The sequence below is a fragment of the Nelumbo nucifera genome, chromosome 4 (assembly GCF_055504915.1).
Source record: "Nelumbo nucifera cultivar China Antique chromosome 4, China Antique-T2T, whole genome shotgun sequence".
NCBI lineage: Eukaryota > Viridiplantae > Streptophyta > Magnoliopsida > Proteales > Nelumbonaceae > Nelumbo > Nelumbo nucifera.
The window spans coordinates 92,231,511-92,248,665 of record NC_142652.1 but is presented as its reverse complement, the minus strand read 5'-3'; the positions used below and the strand labels follow the sequence as shown (position 1 = coordinate 92,248,665).

The window sequence follows — 17,155 nt, the reverse complement described above, 5'->3', positions numbered from 1 at the left end:
ACTGCCGTGGAACCCAAATTGCTGAATGGACATAGAATTAACGACCTCAAACTTGAGTATGTACTCAACAACCTCAAAGTATTAAGTTTTCTCTTAAATCTGTGATTAACATTTTCTAGCTTTGTGTACGAGTCAACAATTTCATAGTTAATTCCTTCAGTCAGATGGCCTCCCATGAAACCCAATTTCTTGCAGTAAGGCAAATTTTCCTTTTGCTTGGAGCAAACTTGCGCTGATTTTTTTTTCTTCTTTTTTCCCTATGCAACAATACGGAATTGGTTCACCTTAAGTCTGCACTGCTTGCTTTAAACAATTTTGGGCATTCAATGGCAAGAATTGTGAAACCAATTAATATCAATATCAACTAAATCATCCTGATTACCTGGCTTTCCTAACAGAGTTATCAAAATTTTAAGGGTTTCCACTTAACTCTGCAAAATTGAGTTCCAAACTTCATAATTTATTTATAGTAATCCATTGAATGAACATCTAATCCTTTTACTCACCTTTATCTCATTCCAGTATTAGATCTCAAAAGCCAATATATTTCTCCACCAAAACAAAGCAAAGGAGAGGAGAGGAGTCCTTACATGAGTCCTCAAAAGTCACTAAGGAAACCCTTGGAGGACTTTTCACCCACTCCACTGCATCAACAAGTGAAACTTAGACATACAAAACAAATCTAGAGATGATTCAATTCCTTAAGCACTGCACCACATGTATAACGTCTAGAATGAGAACACCTGTAAGATCATCAATTGGATTACCTCTATCTTGCTCTAACATAGAATTCTGTACAAGAAAGTTTCTCCAGTCTTGTTAGTTGTTTGTACCATATAGTTTACATTATGGTATCCATTAATGGGGGGATGTGTCATACTCACTAATGGCTAACAATTAGGTCCTGGTTGAAGGTCACCACTCACCAGTAGTCCTTGCAAGAACAACCCCCCTCCATAAATCGGTGAAATCGAGTACTGTCTCTTACAACAATCTCTCTCTTGTAGACCTTAGATATTGACTTCATCAACCTGTGGCAGTCCGCACACATGCGGAGGTTCTTGACGATCCTAATAGGTGTAGAGGCACAGGTATTCAGCAGGCCAAAAGCAACAGCTACCTTCTCACTGTGATGGGTTTGGGGGTTTTCCTCACCTCTATTCTCTCCAACCTTCTCCATCACCTCATCTAACATCTCCTTAGTCCTAGCCCACATGGGGTGTGAACTATCTCCTACAGAAAACTCATGAACCTGAAATCCAATCTCAATCCAACTACGACCCTTTGGTTTCTTTCCAATCCTTAGCCTTGCTTCTGCCATTTTATCCATCAATCCAGCTCTGGCATACATGTTTGACATGATCACATAGTGGCTAGTGTCCCCCTTTAGACCATCTTCATCGATCCCAATTATTTTCTGGCTCACACGCTCTGCCATACCCATATTATTTTGAACCCTACATGCGCTGAGCAGAGCTCCCCAAATGACGGTGTTGGGTGGAACCGGCATCTTATTGACCATTTCAAAAGCCTCCTCAAGTAGTCCCGCCCGGCCAAGCAAGTCCACCATGCAACCGTAATGCTTGACTGTGGGCTCAATCCCATATTTATTTTGCATCAAACCAAAATAAAAACGCCCCTCTTTAACGAGCCCGCTATGGCTGCAACCACATAGGATTGCCACAAATGTTACCTCGTTGGGATGGATTCCACTTTCTTTCTCCAACTCTGAGAACAGTTCTACAGCCTCTCTTCCACGTCCATTCACCGATAGCCCATGTAACATCGCATTCCAAGAAAGGAGAGTTTTCGTGGGCATGGAATTGAACACTGCAAGAGCGTTGTCTACACTTCCACACTTACAGTACATATCAACCAGGGCCGTCCCGATAAAGATTGTTTGTTCGAGTCGCACTCTTTCTATGAAAGCGTGAACCCACATACCCAGGTTCAAGGTACCAAGGCGAGCACAAGCTGATAGTAGACTAACAATGGCAAATTGATCGGGCTTAACTCCAGTCTCTTGCATTTCACGGAAGATCACCAATGCCATTGAAGGTTGCTCCCACCTCAGGCATGCATCCATTAGGACTGTCCACGAGACTACATTTCTGTTAGGCATTCTATCGAACAGGTTGAACAGGCTCTCCATTTGCCCACAGGAAGAGTACATTGAGAGGAGAGATGTCTGTACAAAGACATCAGAAGCGAGACCCCATTTGATGGTATGAGCATGGATTTGTTTGCCAGGAGCTAAAGCAGAGACTCTGGAACAAGCTTTGAGAACCGGAGCAAAAACAAGTTTAGGGAAGACTCCTCCACTGTGAATTATAACTAACTCCTTGTATCTTTCAATGATACGATATGGACATTTGTGGTCGTCAAAGAGATCGGCGGGAGAATATCGGGACCAAAGAGAATTATCGAGGTTGTTGATAGAAGAACAAGAAGAAGGCAGGATTAGTTGGAGCTGAGAGAGGGTCACAGCGGTCATTATCTTTGTTTCCAACGGTCTCCTGCCCTTCCAACCGTCCAACGTTGGAAAGGAAAGGTGAACTTAGGGAGCCCAGCCCAAGTATGATACCTGTCATTAACCAATCGGTTAACCCGCCATTAAGTAACACTCGAAAAGATACAAATGCCTTTTGAGTGTCATCTAATTTTCTTTATTAATCATACACATATTGATAAAAAATGAACCGTCTCAATTTCTTACCTTTTCTGTTCAAACTTTCTTGAACAAAAGAGGCAAGGATTTGGGGCTGTTCATTTTTTGTCAATGTTTGGATGATTGATAAAGAGAATAAGATGACACTTGAAAGATATTTGTGTTTTTTCAAATGACATTTAATGACTGGTTATTGGCAAGCACAAGATTGTTATATTTTGAAAGTTTGGATATTAAATTGTCCCGTTTTAAAATTCGGGGACTAAAATGGCATTAAACCAAAAGTATAGGGTACTAATCTAAAATTTATTTGGGGTAGTGACAAAAAGGTATTTTGAACTTTCAATTGCATTAATTAAGTACTTGAACTTTCAAAAATAGATACATGGGCCCATAGTATTCTATCAGTTAAACATTACATAATGCCAAAAATACTTTTATCATGAATTTCTAAGATCATTTTAAGGTAATCAAACGCCTTCCCATGATGATTTTCTCATATGAACAGTAAATAACATATTCAAATTTTTCCATGAGGGCTTTCTCTAGTGATGATTTTACTCCATAGAATAGGAGTGTTCATTATATGGTTCAAACTATAAAACCAAACTGAATCAAATCGAATTTACGGTTTGGTTTGGTTCAGTCTAAATTTATAACAGTTTGGTTCGGTTTCATGAATTTAGAAAATACAGTTTACAGTTTACGACTTGGTTTATTAAATTTTATGAACCAGTAAACCATATTAATATAAATATCCAATACAATATATATAAATATATGAATAATAAAATTTAGTATATTAATTTTAATTTTAATTTTTAATTTGTAATTATGACTTTCTTGTTAATACCTAGCCAGTAGACCTGTTCATGGGCCGGGTGGCCCGACCCCCAGACGGGCTTGAACAAGATTTTTGGCCTGCGGGCTTAACCTCGGGCCAAAAAGCCCGGCCCGCATAAAATTCGAGCCAGGCTCGGGCTTTGCCAAAATAGCCCGGCCTGGCCCGACTTATAGTTAAACTTAAGTAAACCCGGCCCGACCTATAGTTAAACCTAAGTAAAAACCCTATGTGATGTCTATTTGAATAAATGTTTTGATTTGAGGTCATTGATTCACTTGTAGACCCATTGTTCATTTAAATAGGGGAAAAAAACATTTAAATTAAAATAGAAAATGTCAAAAAATTTTGAATTTCTTTTATTAGCTCGGGCTTCGGGCTCGGGCTCGGGCTTCGGGCTTTTCATCAGGGCCGGGCTCGGGCCCAAATTGTAGGCATAAAGAGTCAAAGCCCAGCCCGGCCCATGAACAGGTCTACTAGCCAGCTAACCTTTTGTTTCCCTTTTGGTTTTCTTGAGAAAGAGAACATCAAACGCCTAACGGAGGAAGTGAAGTTTTCTTCTCAGAGAACGCCGAGTCACCACGATTTAGTGTTGCCGGTTTTTCGCTGCTGTTGGTTTACTGTCACTAGTCATACCTTCGCCGTCCGACTTCGCGGTAAATGTTCTCTTTCTCATTCTCGTTACCTAATACAATGAAACCCTAACCATTCTCGCCGACCCACCATTTTCACCGACTCACCGCCAGCCACTCCACCATTGTCGCTGCTCCTGTCTCCCTCTCTTGATGCCACCTCTCTTCCAACCCTAACAAAACGCCCTAACCAAGGAGGTCAGGAAACCCTCTTCCTTTGTTCAACCGAATCCTATACGCACTAGTCCGGCAACTCCGATTGGTTGGTGCAATCTCTTTATCATCTTCCCATCTCCTCTTTAATCTATTCTATTACTTGAAAAAGAAAAACCCTAATGGCCTACCCCCTTTATCTCTTCTTTGATGCAGTGACATGTTCAATTGTGAACAAAAGGAGCATAACTGGAATTGAAACTCTAGAAATAGATGAACAAAATTCGAATTTGGGCTTGGGAGAAAGGTAAAATATCAAACAATTTTAGAATTTTGGACAAAAAATTAGATTTATTTAATTTTTAATTACATGTTTTTAGGATTAGAATGCAGATCTTTTATATGAGAATGCTTATATTAATGTTCAGATTTATTTAATTGATTATTTTACATTGTTCTTAAGCTTTTTGGTTTTTATGCATTGTATATATTTAAATTTCCAACAATAAATTGATTTATTTTTATTTCAATTTTATTAATAGATTTGTATATAAAATATTGATGAGGGCAGATTTGGCCCTCCACTAATATCATGACACATGGCATCTCAGAACAAGTAGGTGACACCCACCACCTAGGCGATAACTTGCCTTAGCCAAAATGGTGGAGTCCCAACTAGCGACCTGCCTCTAGTGCCGACCTGGCGACCTACCTCTGGCGCCGACCTGGCGACCTACCTCTAGTGCCAACCTAGCGACCTGCCTCTAACCCTGACCTAACGACCTTCCCCTATTGCTAACCTGGCGACTTGCCTCCATTGCCAACTTGGCGACCTACCTCTAGCGCCGACCTGGTGACCTACGAGACGTGCTCGCTGTCGATTTTTGCATGCATCCAATTACTCCCGGGTCTCTCGGAAGTTAGCTCTCACACCAAATGTTTTGGGAGAAACCGAGTAAGGTGCAAAGATTGGCCTAAGTGCACGACTACCTCCGAGGACTTCGGAGCATTTAGGCACGTCCTCCTGGAGATCCCGAACGTGTTGCGTGATGCTCACGCTAAACAGTGCCTATATAAAGGCCTTACCTCCAACCCTAGTGAGGAGAGGCGCAATTTAGTTCTCGCAGCTTTCATCTCTCTCACATTTAGCTATCTTAAAAATCTCTGAATCGCTAACTTGAGCATCGGAGTGCCCACCCCGGGTAAAGCAACCCAGGCACTCTGACACTGTGTCCTTGCAGGTTGCATTAGAGACACCTCTCTAACTCGTCACCACTCAGCTAAACATCAGAGCTACCTCTCTAGCTTGTCACCATTCAGTTAGGCGTCAGAGCCACCTTCCAGGTAGGAATCATTCAGTTAGGCATCCAAGCCACATTCCATGTAGGGATAATTCAGCCAGGCATCCGAGTCACTTGCCAGACGGGAGCTGCCGATCTGTGCTTCATCAAATATATTATATTGTTCTTTATTCAAATGTTCCTATTTTCAAAATTGTTTAGATCATAATTGTTAATATACTCCATTAGTCCCCAAACCGTATTAGGAACTGCACCAAAACATAATAAAACGGTTGGTTTCTATGCCAAAATGGTTTGGGTTGGTCTAAGAATTTTCCAAACCATAATTTATTGGTTTGGTCTGAGAATTTCTCCAAATTGTACCAAACCGGACCATGAACACCCCTACCATAGAATGATCTAAAAAATATAAGAAAGGGTATTTTTGACATTATGCAATCTTTAACTGATGGAATACAAACAGATAGGCCCAAGTGTCTATTTTTGAGAGTTCAAAGTACTCAAATGTTGCAATTAAAAGTTTGGGATACCTATCTGTCATCACTCTAAAAGTACAGATACCTATACGTAATTTACCCTATATTTTATTATTAACCTAGAATATTATTATTGGTTCCACAGCCATTGCATTTTTGCTAATCTGGACCCGCCCGCTATATCATTTATCATTTATCATTTATCTACAGGCGACTGGCATGTATGTTGCAAATGGCATCCGTTTGTCCAAATTCGAATTCGAATCAATACCCAGTAAAGTAATGGAATTCGATCCGTTAATGATTGGATCAAAATACAGATCCACCCATATCTGTCCGATTTAATGGTTGGATGGTTGGATCTATGGGAGCTGATCGCAAGCTACATTAAAAGCTCAATTACTCATCTTAAAGACGTTAGTAGATGTATAATTGCATATACGCATGCATAAATATAAGCATTTATGTTAAATTTTAGTATAAGCTGATTGACTAACCTTAGCCCAAGCCCAAGTCCAACCATAATGTATCAAAATTTAATAAATCAGGCTTGATTAAGGTTCTAAATATCGATACATCTGATACATCGGTAGAGATATATCGGGCAATATTAGTCTTTTTTTACTTTTTATTTTTATTTTTTTTTAAATCAGTTTAGGGGGGCAGTTTTGAGGCTCCTCCACCCCTTGAACTGGTTAGAACCCCGATACACCCTCTGTAGGGGCATATTGGGGTGCTCCTGATACGGGCCATTACATGTCAATGCTTTGAACTTTGGGCTTGACCTCAGGCTCAGGCCTTAAAGTCCAATCTAATTCTTAGAGTTGGGCCTAGGTTGAACTTAAACCTAGCCCGGCTTGGATGGTTGCCTTTTAGGGATTTTACTCTTGTCCTTGGAGCAGTGCTGATTTTTTTTTTTGACTCTTGCACCACCCTTGCGCATTCCTCTTGTGTATGCTAATTGCAGAAGTCTTGTTCGCTCATCTCCATTATTGTTAATTTTATTCTTTCCAAGAATTTGTGCCCCATTTCTTTGATTGGCATTTAATGCCGCTTTTGTATATATACATGTTCTTGTTTAAATGAAATCTTGTCTTCGGGCCTAAAAATTATTCATGAAAATACAATATCAATCTAATTCATTTCATTAATAATATATAATATTTTAATCTTTTTAGTTTATTAATCATGTGATTTTTCATGTATTTTGTTGTTTTGAACTATTTTTAATTAATGAATGCATATAATTCGTCCATATCATCAAATCTTAATCAAATATGGTCTATATAGAGAACAAGGTAGTTTGTAGGATAGGGAGAAGCCAGCCTAATTGATTTGAAAGGGGGAATAGGGATCAGATTTGATTATATGGACCCTGCTTTATATTTGTTTTTTTCAATTGAAAAAAAAAAAGATAAAGAAGCAAAAGGTTCAGAAATTGCTTGTTAAAACATAAAATAAAAAATAAACAGTGATTTTTAATTGACGGAGCAAAGGGGGAAAACTGGGGTAAAGGGGTTTTATTGGGGTTCAGTAACCATTCACTGAAGCAAAGAGAGAGAGAGAGAGAGAGGAATTAAACAAAAGATTCGGAAAAGAGTGTGAACTGAGTTAGCTTGATTCAAGCTTTATTTGCAAAATGTACAAATATCAGTTTCATCTTATTCATATTTGCAAGCGTTTGGTAAGAATACATTTGTGTATTGAGAGTGGAAGCTATTACAAGTATAAGGACATATTTGCATCTAAAATGAGAATAAAGTTTGCATAAAAAACTTTGCAAAATTGGTCAATGTAAAATACAAAAAGATAATCCCTTGAAGTTTTTGATTGTTGCTAAAACCTCGTCTAAAGTTTGGTAATAAGAGGTATGAAAATGTCCAAAATACCCATACAATTAATATTAAGGCTGGTTTCTACACAAAAAAAAAAAACAACAACAACAACAACAACAACAACAAACAATAATAATAAGAAGAAAAGAGAATTTAAAGTTGTAGCTTTTTACCTTTGAGCTTAAAGGGCAAATTTGAAAAACAAATCAATTTCAGAAAAGAAATTGGAAGGATTGGGGCTAGCAATTCATTTTAGACATTTTCATGCCTCCTTTTATAGGATTTTAATAAAACGGTTCTAGTTACAACTATGTTATAAAACTCAAAGGAGGTAATTGCAATTATCAAACTTCAAAAAAGATTTCAACAACAACTAAAAATTTCAGGGGAAGTTTCTGCAATTTACCCAAAAGAAAAAAAAAGTAGATTTCAATTTTAAAATTCATGAACCAAAATATTTGTACTTTTACTCACTTTACCTTCATCCGCCCCATTAAAAAGTTAAAAAGTAGTAATAAAAAGTGTTTAATTACAAGGAGAGAAGATTTCATGCCCAAGCGTGTACAACTCATTGAGCTTATCACGTCACCATAAATTATAAATTATTTCTTTGGCATCATAGATTAGATATATATTGCCATATTTGCATACAATTAAAAAAAAAGGAAAAAAAGAAGTGCCTAAGATTATTAAAGAAAATACTCAAAATTATATTGATCGGCTCCATTTTTTCATGGAAATTGACATTTTATAATGATCAATAAATATTCATCAAATTTATTAGTTCTCTTCTGCATTTCTCCATAACCAGAATTACAGAAAATGTAGTTAAAATCTAACATGGCCAGATTCTTTTTATATTTTCAAGCCCTGATTTCAATCAATAATTTGATTGGGACAATTTTGTTTTTGATGCCCTGTAAAATATTCACAAAATTAAACTTTATGTCAATCTTTATTAGTAACCTAAATTTTGGGATTTTTTCAAAAATAAAAAGAAATGAACTTTGGGAAAGGAAACTAAAACTCCATACTCCATAGAACGCGTGAAAAGACCAAAATGTCAGTAGCTACTTATTTACAATCATGAAATAAATCATAAGACCCCATTCGTCTACTGGTATTTCATGTGGGTAAATTGGTCAAACAGGTAATTGATCAATTTTCCAATATTCTCCCACCATTATAATGGGTCTTATGAAAAAGAATTTATCGATATTCTTCTAGAGGGTGAATAAGTTGTTTATCCACCCACCAAAAATATTAGGGTCTATTTGGTGCATATTTTTGAGAAGATTTTCTTGTATTTCTGACAGTCAAAAGACGTATTGAGCTTTTGACATAAGATCTGGGCAGCCCGAAGACAGTTTGGTAGATGTGTGTTTTGTCTATCCGTATTTTTCCACACGAGATTAAAACGTGAAAGACGTGGGAAGCTTCAAATGAAGCTTTCCGAAATGGGCTTCTCGCATCTTTCCCGAAATCAGCCTAAAATGGGCTTCTTACATCTTTTCGATGCACCGTCTTTTGACGGCTAGATCTTTCACGAACCGAACGAAAATAGACCAAAAATTGGTCTTTCCAACTTGTAAACAATCAAAAGACCGCACAGAAAGATACGCCTAACGGGCCCTTAATCCTCTCCCACCTCCATCTTTACCCAAGTAAAAGTACACCAAAGTTATTCGGACAACTTTTACCTGAAAATCACTTTACCGGATAAATGTATTACCCGGATGCGGAGAAAAATGAGGCCTATATTCCATATAACCTACTAATGCTCTTAGTCTTTGCTATGGGGGTGGCATTTCAGTCCTTTTGCCTACAAACCCGAAAACAGATTAAGGAGTTAGAAAGTTATTTACAAATTTTCAGGCAGTGGAAAAGTCTCTGAGACTAAGCATCAGGAAGTTTACAGTAAAATATTTGTTTATTAAAGAGGATGCATGGAAGGAAATTTCCTGTACCTGAAAGCGTTGCTTTGTTATTCAAATATATACTTGTCAAAATCTAGGAGATAGACATTATGATACTAAACAAATGAAGGCAGCAAGTAATCCTCTACTTCCACACTACCACTTCCTTTAACTTTCCAGGAAAACTTCCTTTTGTCTAATAAATCTACTCACTTTGTTCTATATAAAGACCAAGGCATTGATTCATAGAGACAGGATTCTCAAATATCACAACTTTGTAATTATATAGTTAGAAGGGCATGAAGCTGGTGGGGGTTTCTACACTTGTGCTTCTTCATTCCTGTGTTGCAGCAGCTCTCATCGTTCTGATATTCTGTTTGTCACCTTCAATCTCTCAACATTTTAGTGTTATCGTCTCTACTTTTGCTCTTGTTACAACAGTGAAAGCTAGCCCTGTTTTTGGGTTCTGTATTTGCAACTTGATCATTGTTGCAATACTTTTAGGAAGCACGAGACCTTCGGAGGGAGAATCCGATTGGTTTGGGTCACTACACCCTTCAGTAATAGTAGTACATGAAAGGGAGGAGGAAAGACAGGAGATGAATAGTGATGATGACAAAGTCGCCGGCGATAATAGCAAATATTCCGACAACGACAATGCTGATTTTCGTGGTTATGATGGCTACGATGAAGGCCGTGATGATTTGGAGAAGAGAATTGAAGAGTTCATTGCTAAGATCAATAAAGAATGGAGAGCGGAGTGGCTAAGAGAGAAGCTTCTTAGCATAGGTGCAGTGCAAGAACATGGATTTGAAGTATGAAAGTAATCCATTTCAAGCCAACTTTGAAGACTTTATGTGAATACATGTAAAATAATCATGTATTGTTGGACATGTAATTCCAATCCAAACCATGTAGATTTAGCCCATTTTTAGGGACGGTTTGGGTGTGTTTTGAGCAGAATGCCAGGCCTATTTTGTATCTCAATTTGATGATTGTAAATACTAATTAATTGTGAATATGTTACAGGCAATCTTGTATTAAAAATTAAATCATGTATTTGTAGCATTAGCTTTGGTTTCTCTTGGGAAATCAAGTTAATTTGTTCATTATTATACAAATATTGAAACTCTCTTGGTTCAAATCATAAGTGTCTAAGAATATTCAATAGAAAAAAGGGCCATTGCCTGTTAGAGAATAAAAGCCTATTCAGGGATCTCACTTAACAGATTAAGCTTTTAGGTTGAATGGTTTCTAATATGGTATCCGAATCCCCTTGTTTGATCAAATGGTCTGGTGTTTGATCCTTGTCACTCATTATAATTTTATTAAATTTCATCACAAGTATGGATAGACCTGTACTTGTCCATGCTTCAAGCCCAATGGGCTTTCACATGAAAGGACATGTTAGAGAATAAAAACCTATTCACCAAGCTCACCTAACAGCTTAAGCTTTTTAGATTGAATGGTTCCTTGGTATTGCCATCCTGGATATCCAGGGTTTTAGTATGAAATAGAATGGATACAAATCCGACCCAATTTTATTTATTTATTTATTTTGCACAAAATGGCTGCTCTCAAACTACTCAAACCTGGGTTACAGTGTTAAATATCTTGAGAAATAAAACAGAAAAGGAAAAAGGAAAAAAGAAAAGCATTGAGTTTAAATCATGAAAATTTGCAAGTGAAAATTTCAGGATTATGGCTTCAGCAATGGCTGCTATAACAGCTAATGAGGGTGTTAAAATGATTTAAGCCATAGATCACTCCTATAAAAAAACAGTCAACCAAGAGTAATGTACTAATATATCCTCTAAATCAATGAGAAACTTTTGGTAAAATATCCGATAAAGCAACCAGTCAACCAAGAGTTAGGCTTCGGTTTTAGGCTTCTAATTCGTCAGGGAGCTTCTAGCAAGTATTGGGCAGGTGAAGTTTAAGCTGGAGTAGTTGAAGAATGAGTAAACTTAGGGGGTATTCTTTTTCTGGATTTCGAGAGGGGGAAAGTTGGCTAAAGGGATTTTGATTCCCATTGATAAAAAATCTCATGTTCTTTTTTCAGATTTAAGTGGGGACCAGGGAAAGTTTATTTACCTGAGTATCACTTATCCATCTCTTAGGTGGGTAAATAACTTTCCCACCTTGGGGGAAAGTTGTCAACACTTAAATGGGACAAAAATACTCCTTGTAATAATGTATTTTTATGGATAAAATGGTCATTGTCTTATTTGCATGGAAAATGAAAGAACATGGGTAAATGTACTTACCCAAATAAATAACTTACCAAAAAACAAATGAGGCCTTGGAGTAAAAATTCATTAAATGTCTAAGTTTAACAAAAGGAAAACTCTTAAGATGCTTGAATTGAATTAAGCTCAAAATAAGCAGGAATTAATCTTATAAAACGTTTACTAAGGTGCCAAATCTATGACTGTAATGGATGATGATGATGATGATGTCAACCATCCGATGCACTGGGTTAGGTTGGGTGACATTATCATCGCTACTTAAATTTATTATATTAGATCCTCAATCTATGTATGTCATCTGGTGTGGCCCATTGAGTAAGAAATTAGTAAGACCAAGCCCATGAAGCGAAAAACAGGGCCCACATCAAGAACCATTTTTTTATATCATTTCTTATTACTTTAAGATGGCATCTTCCTTATCTTTGGTGCATGGGTGACAGTGACTCAGTAAGTTTATTTGAAAGGATTTAGCTTAATAGAATAGCTGCTCAACGGGGAACCAATGGCAAAACTCCGTGCCACTAATAAAATGCATGGAATTCACAAATATTTAACTTTTTATTATGGGCCCCATTTATTTTATGCGTGGGCATTATCATTAAAGTTACATTTGGTTTGATAATAATAAGCATGGTTTCGGGCAGTCGAATCATTCAAACAGTTCGAACTGTCAAACGGTTTTGGCCATTTTTAATTTTTTGTTAGAACGGGTATTTGTTCGGTTCAAATGTTTGGTTCATCGTCCGATTGGGTTTTAAAAACCTTGATAATAAGTGATAAAATTTTAGCTGTTTCACTGTTTGGGAGTATTATACATTACATGACACGTTATCATAGGTTTGGGGTAAAATAGTATTTCCAACCAATATTCCTTAGAGAGCACTATTCACACCAACCTCACAGCCACATCTATTATGTTTTGGGAACACCTCCAATGAATAGTAACATATATGTATGGAAGATGTTCCTGATGTGCGGCTAGGATATGCTATGAGGTCAGTGTGAGGAGTAGATTTGGACTTTATTCTTTTGGTCAAAGATGAGCAAAGAACTGAGTGGGGTAACGAGTTCACATCTCCTCCCCACATGGGGCTGCCCCGCAATGCCCCACAGCACATCTTCGCCGTGTATTGGGAACATCTTCTGATGATAGTACCAAAACTGATGATGTCATCACCGGGAGATGTTCTCAATTCACAACGGGAATGTGCTGTGGGCGGCCCATTGTGAGGAGATGTGAATTCTGGGGTAATGTGTCTTGCACAGGAAGCTTCCAGACGGCAAAACTTTTTGTGGAAAATAATAAAAAAAAAACTGAAAGTTGAGAAATTATTTGAGGAATTTCACAAAACAAAGCCTAAGGGAGCGTTTGGTTTACTAAAAGCCTACATAAATGAATTCGGATTAGCTGAACACTTTGGCTGTTCAGCAGGCAGGCTGTGGAACCAATGATGAGGTTTCATGTCAGTAATAAATTCATGGGCCCTACTATAAAAGGTGTGGGCCCCATGTATCTTATTACTAGCATGAACAGCCTGCTGAACAGCCAAAGCATTCAACTAAACCTTGCTCTATATAAATATGCATGACGAGTCCAACCAAGCTGCCACAATGCATAGTGGTGGTAGTAAAGATTTTTTGTCTACTTCTTTGTGCTCAAGTTCACTTGCCAACAAATAGAGCAATTTTCATCTAATTGAATTTTTAATGACAATGAAAAAAACCCAATTTATTTCATGCCTAACAATTAACTAATCCTTGTAAAGGGAAAAAAATGTTTAGGTTGTGTTTGGTTGCAGTTTTGGATTTTACTTTATTCTGCTTCATGCCTTAAATTATTTCATTTGTACTGCAATCAAACAAAATAAACTAAAATAGCTCAAAATGTACACTAAAATCATTTGCACTGTCATGATTTTACATCAGTACAAATTTATTTGCATTGCAACCAAATATAGCCTTAGGTTGTGCAATTAAGGGAGGCAAATGAATGGGCTGCATTGGGTTGGAGGCCAACCCATGCGGATGCACATCCATTTGTAACCCACATTTCTCTTATGTATGGGTTGCAACCCAACCTAATCCATTCATGTCAATCCATTTAAATATGTAAAATTATGAAACCAATTTTTGTTGAGAAAAAAAACTAAAAGGCGTTAGATTTCTCTTATAGTGATACATGTCTTTGCGACTTTATCTAATTGGTTCAACTCAAAATCAGGAGATAGAATTTGAATGAGAGAGAAATGAAAGAAATAAGATAAGACAGATAAGAAAGAAGAGAGGAACAGAGGAGAGAGAAACATTGGAGAGAGGAGGAGAGAGATAAATGTATGAGAGAGAAGAAAGAGAAAGGTAGGAGATGGAAACATGGGAGAGGAGAGAAAAACAATGAGAGAGAGAGAGAGAGAGGGGAGAAGGAAACGTATGAGAAAGAGAGACAAGAGGAGAGAAAAAGAGGAATTAGAGCTGCAACTTGGATTGGCCCGAATTAACACTTTACACTGTTTCAATCTTAAGCCTCAGGCCAGACCCATTTAAAATTTGACCAAAGCCCAACCGGAGTCGCCCAGATTGCACCCCCTAAGAGGACTAGGGAAGAGAAAAAAAAATGTGAGAGAAATTTCGAAGAGGGAGGAGAGAAAAATGTGATGAGAGAGAGAGAGAAAGAGGGTGATATGCATAACTTATTTCATTGACCCAAATAGATACCCCTAAGCCCTAATCCACCCCTATTTTTATTTGACCCAATGGGTCAGTCAACCCATATTCAACCCACGCCTTAAATTAATGGGTTAATGGGTCTAAAATTGTCATCCCTACTATAATTTCATTTAAAAACTATCGTGCTGATATAATTAGAACGATTTAATTAATTAAGCCTTATTTTTTTTTATTTCAAAAAAAACATATATTAAGCCTTATTTTCAAGGTTTTACTAATTTTTTTAGGACAACTGTAGGGTAGTCTCGTGCAAATTATTATAGAGAGGATGGTAGTCTGGGACAGTTCCTTTATTATGTTATAAACATATATCCAGCCTCATTCCCATATTAAGAAGGATTGTTGATTGGAGAAGCGTTTAGTGGTCCCTGCGCTCCTGCTAGAGCCTAGGGGATCTCATGGCTAAAAGAACTCCAATAAAAAAAGTTCTTTCACGAAGTTCCTTAATAACTTTTCCTCAACTTTCTGTTTATCTCTACTTCCCTATCAAACCAAACACAGCTTTAGGGCTATAATATGATCTTGTGAAGAGATAATGATATATGGATAATTGCAGCCTCAGCTACACTTTCTTATGTACAGCTCATAACTTGACTTATCCCAATATAAATATTAGATTGATCTTGACTCCATTTTTTTAAGCAATTTGACAACTCAAAAACTCTACACGAATTTTGAAGGGTCAACAAACATGTATTATAAGGGGTTAGGTTTGTTCAGCTGGGTGAAGTCTGATGTGGGGGCCTTGGAAAGTATGTTGAAACAAGGTCATTTAATTCAACATTTTCATACCCATGTGAGATGAGTGATGACTGTCCATGAGGAATGGCCCATTTCAGTGTAATTCAGGCACAGGATGTAGTTGAAAGAACTAATAATGTTCTTGATATAAGCTCATTAATTTCTGCTTTTTTAGCGCAATCAACTTTTTTGGGTTCAAGAAATGATTTCATTTTCACATGGGTTCCTCACGCCCGCTCATTTCCTTATTAATGATGTAAATGAAATGGTATTGAATGGTGAAGCTTCCACCACATGTTATGTAAATGGATGAGGCCCCATCATGGATCATGGCACCCTCTCTCTCTCTCTCTCTCCAATGTGGCAATCATGTGAAAACCCATATCTTAAAATTCTATTATATGGCTCTGTTTGGATAAATTCTTGCATATGAACTTTGAGCTATAAGAAACCAAAATGAGTGGGAAAGAGTTTTGTAAGAGTTGCTTTTGAAAATATAATAATCCAAAGCTGAAGCTGAAACACTTTTAAGCCCCAAAGCACAAAACCATAAAATTGTAGCTTTGTGCATATGAGCAGAAATCCTTTAAGTTCATCCAAATGCAAAATTATTAACACATGTTCATTACTAACGGTCTACAATCACTTGTTACAACAGGGGATTATGAACTCAGCCTTCTTCAACCATTTACAAACCAGACTATAATCTAATCTCACATAAGCTGGGCATCTGATCATGACTAATGGGGTGTACCCCTTTTAAACAGAACGGATCAAGTCTCAACTGATCAAAATTTCAAAACAGAGTTAATCTACTAAGAACAACCATAGCACCGTATAATATATACAATTATGCATGCTCAGACAATGAAATTCTTCCCTTAGAACATCTCTGCGTGGACATAGTGGGAGGTCAGCAACATCTCTGCCTTCCATCCTCTGTTCACCTTGTCAATGAATTCCTCCACTCTCCTCCTCAGCTCATCATCATCATCTTCTTTTTCTTCTTCTTCCCCATTTTCATCTTCGTCCTCCTCAACACTGTCGTCGACCACCACCGCTGTTGTCTTATCGTTTGACCCTACGGTCACATCCAGAGAAGCTTCAATGTCTTCTGAAGACAACGTTTCACCTCCGACATTCTGCTCTTTCTCAATTTTCTTGGTGAGCGTAGAGGAGGTACCAAGGAAACCTTCTTGATCAGACTGAGAACTGGGCTTTGGAGCGCTTACGAGTAGGAGGACTATGATCAAATTGCAGAAACAGAAGACGATGAGAGAGTTGGACGCGGCCAGAGTGATCAACTCCATCGTAGAAACCAACATGGTTCTTCTGATTTTTCTCAGAAATGCCAGCAGAAAGAAGAGAAGATGCTAATGAAACGCTGGAAACCTGGAAATCCTGCGAGTCTATGAAGGGAGATAGATGATTGTGAGAGGGAGAGGTGTATTATTCCCTTTTAAAGCCGTGTTCTGATCGAGGAATGTGATGTGTGCGTAGGAAGCTATACGTATACTGCTATCGGCTAGAGACAGAGACAGAGACAGAGAGAGGCCATTTGGCCCATATCCGTTTCATGATTTGTGTACTGGGGAAGCTTCTCGCTCCTCGCCAGCACT

At 37.7% G+C, this 17,155-nt stretch overlaps 1 long non-coding RNA gene and 1 pseudogene across 2 annotated transcripts; one reads left to right on the top strand and one right to left on the bottom strand.

Annotated features, from left to right (window-relative positions):
* Positions 1-922: 922 nt before the first annotated feature.
* Positions 923-2,494, bottom strand: LOC104611180 (pentatricopeptide repeat-containing protein At4g21065 pseudogene; annotated as a pseudogene).
* Positions 2,495-3,968: 1,474 nt separating this feature from the next.
* Positions 3,969-10,960, top strand: LOC148800854 (uncharacterized). Of its 2 annotated transcripts, none has more exons than XR_016085996.1 (3): positions 3,969-4,403; positions 4,511-4,601; positions 5,536-5,974. It is a non-coding gene; the product is annotated as an uncharacterized LOC148800854 (long non-coding RNA). The 2 variants fall into 2 exon arrangements; XR_016085995.1 differs by lacking the exon at positions 5,536-5,974 and adding an exon at positions 10,327-10,960 and having other exon boundaries at positions 3,970-4,403.
* The last annotated feature ends 6,195 nt before the right edge of the window (positions 10,961-17,155 follow it).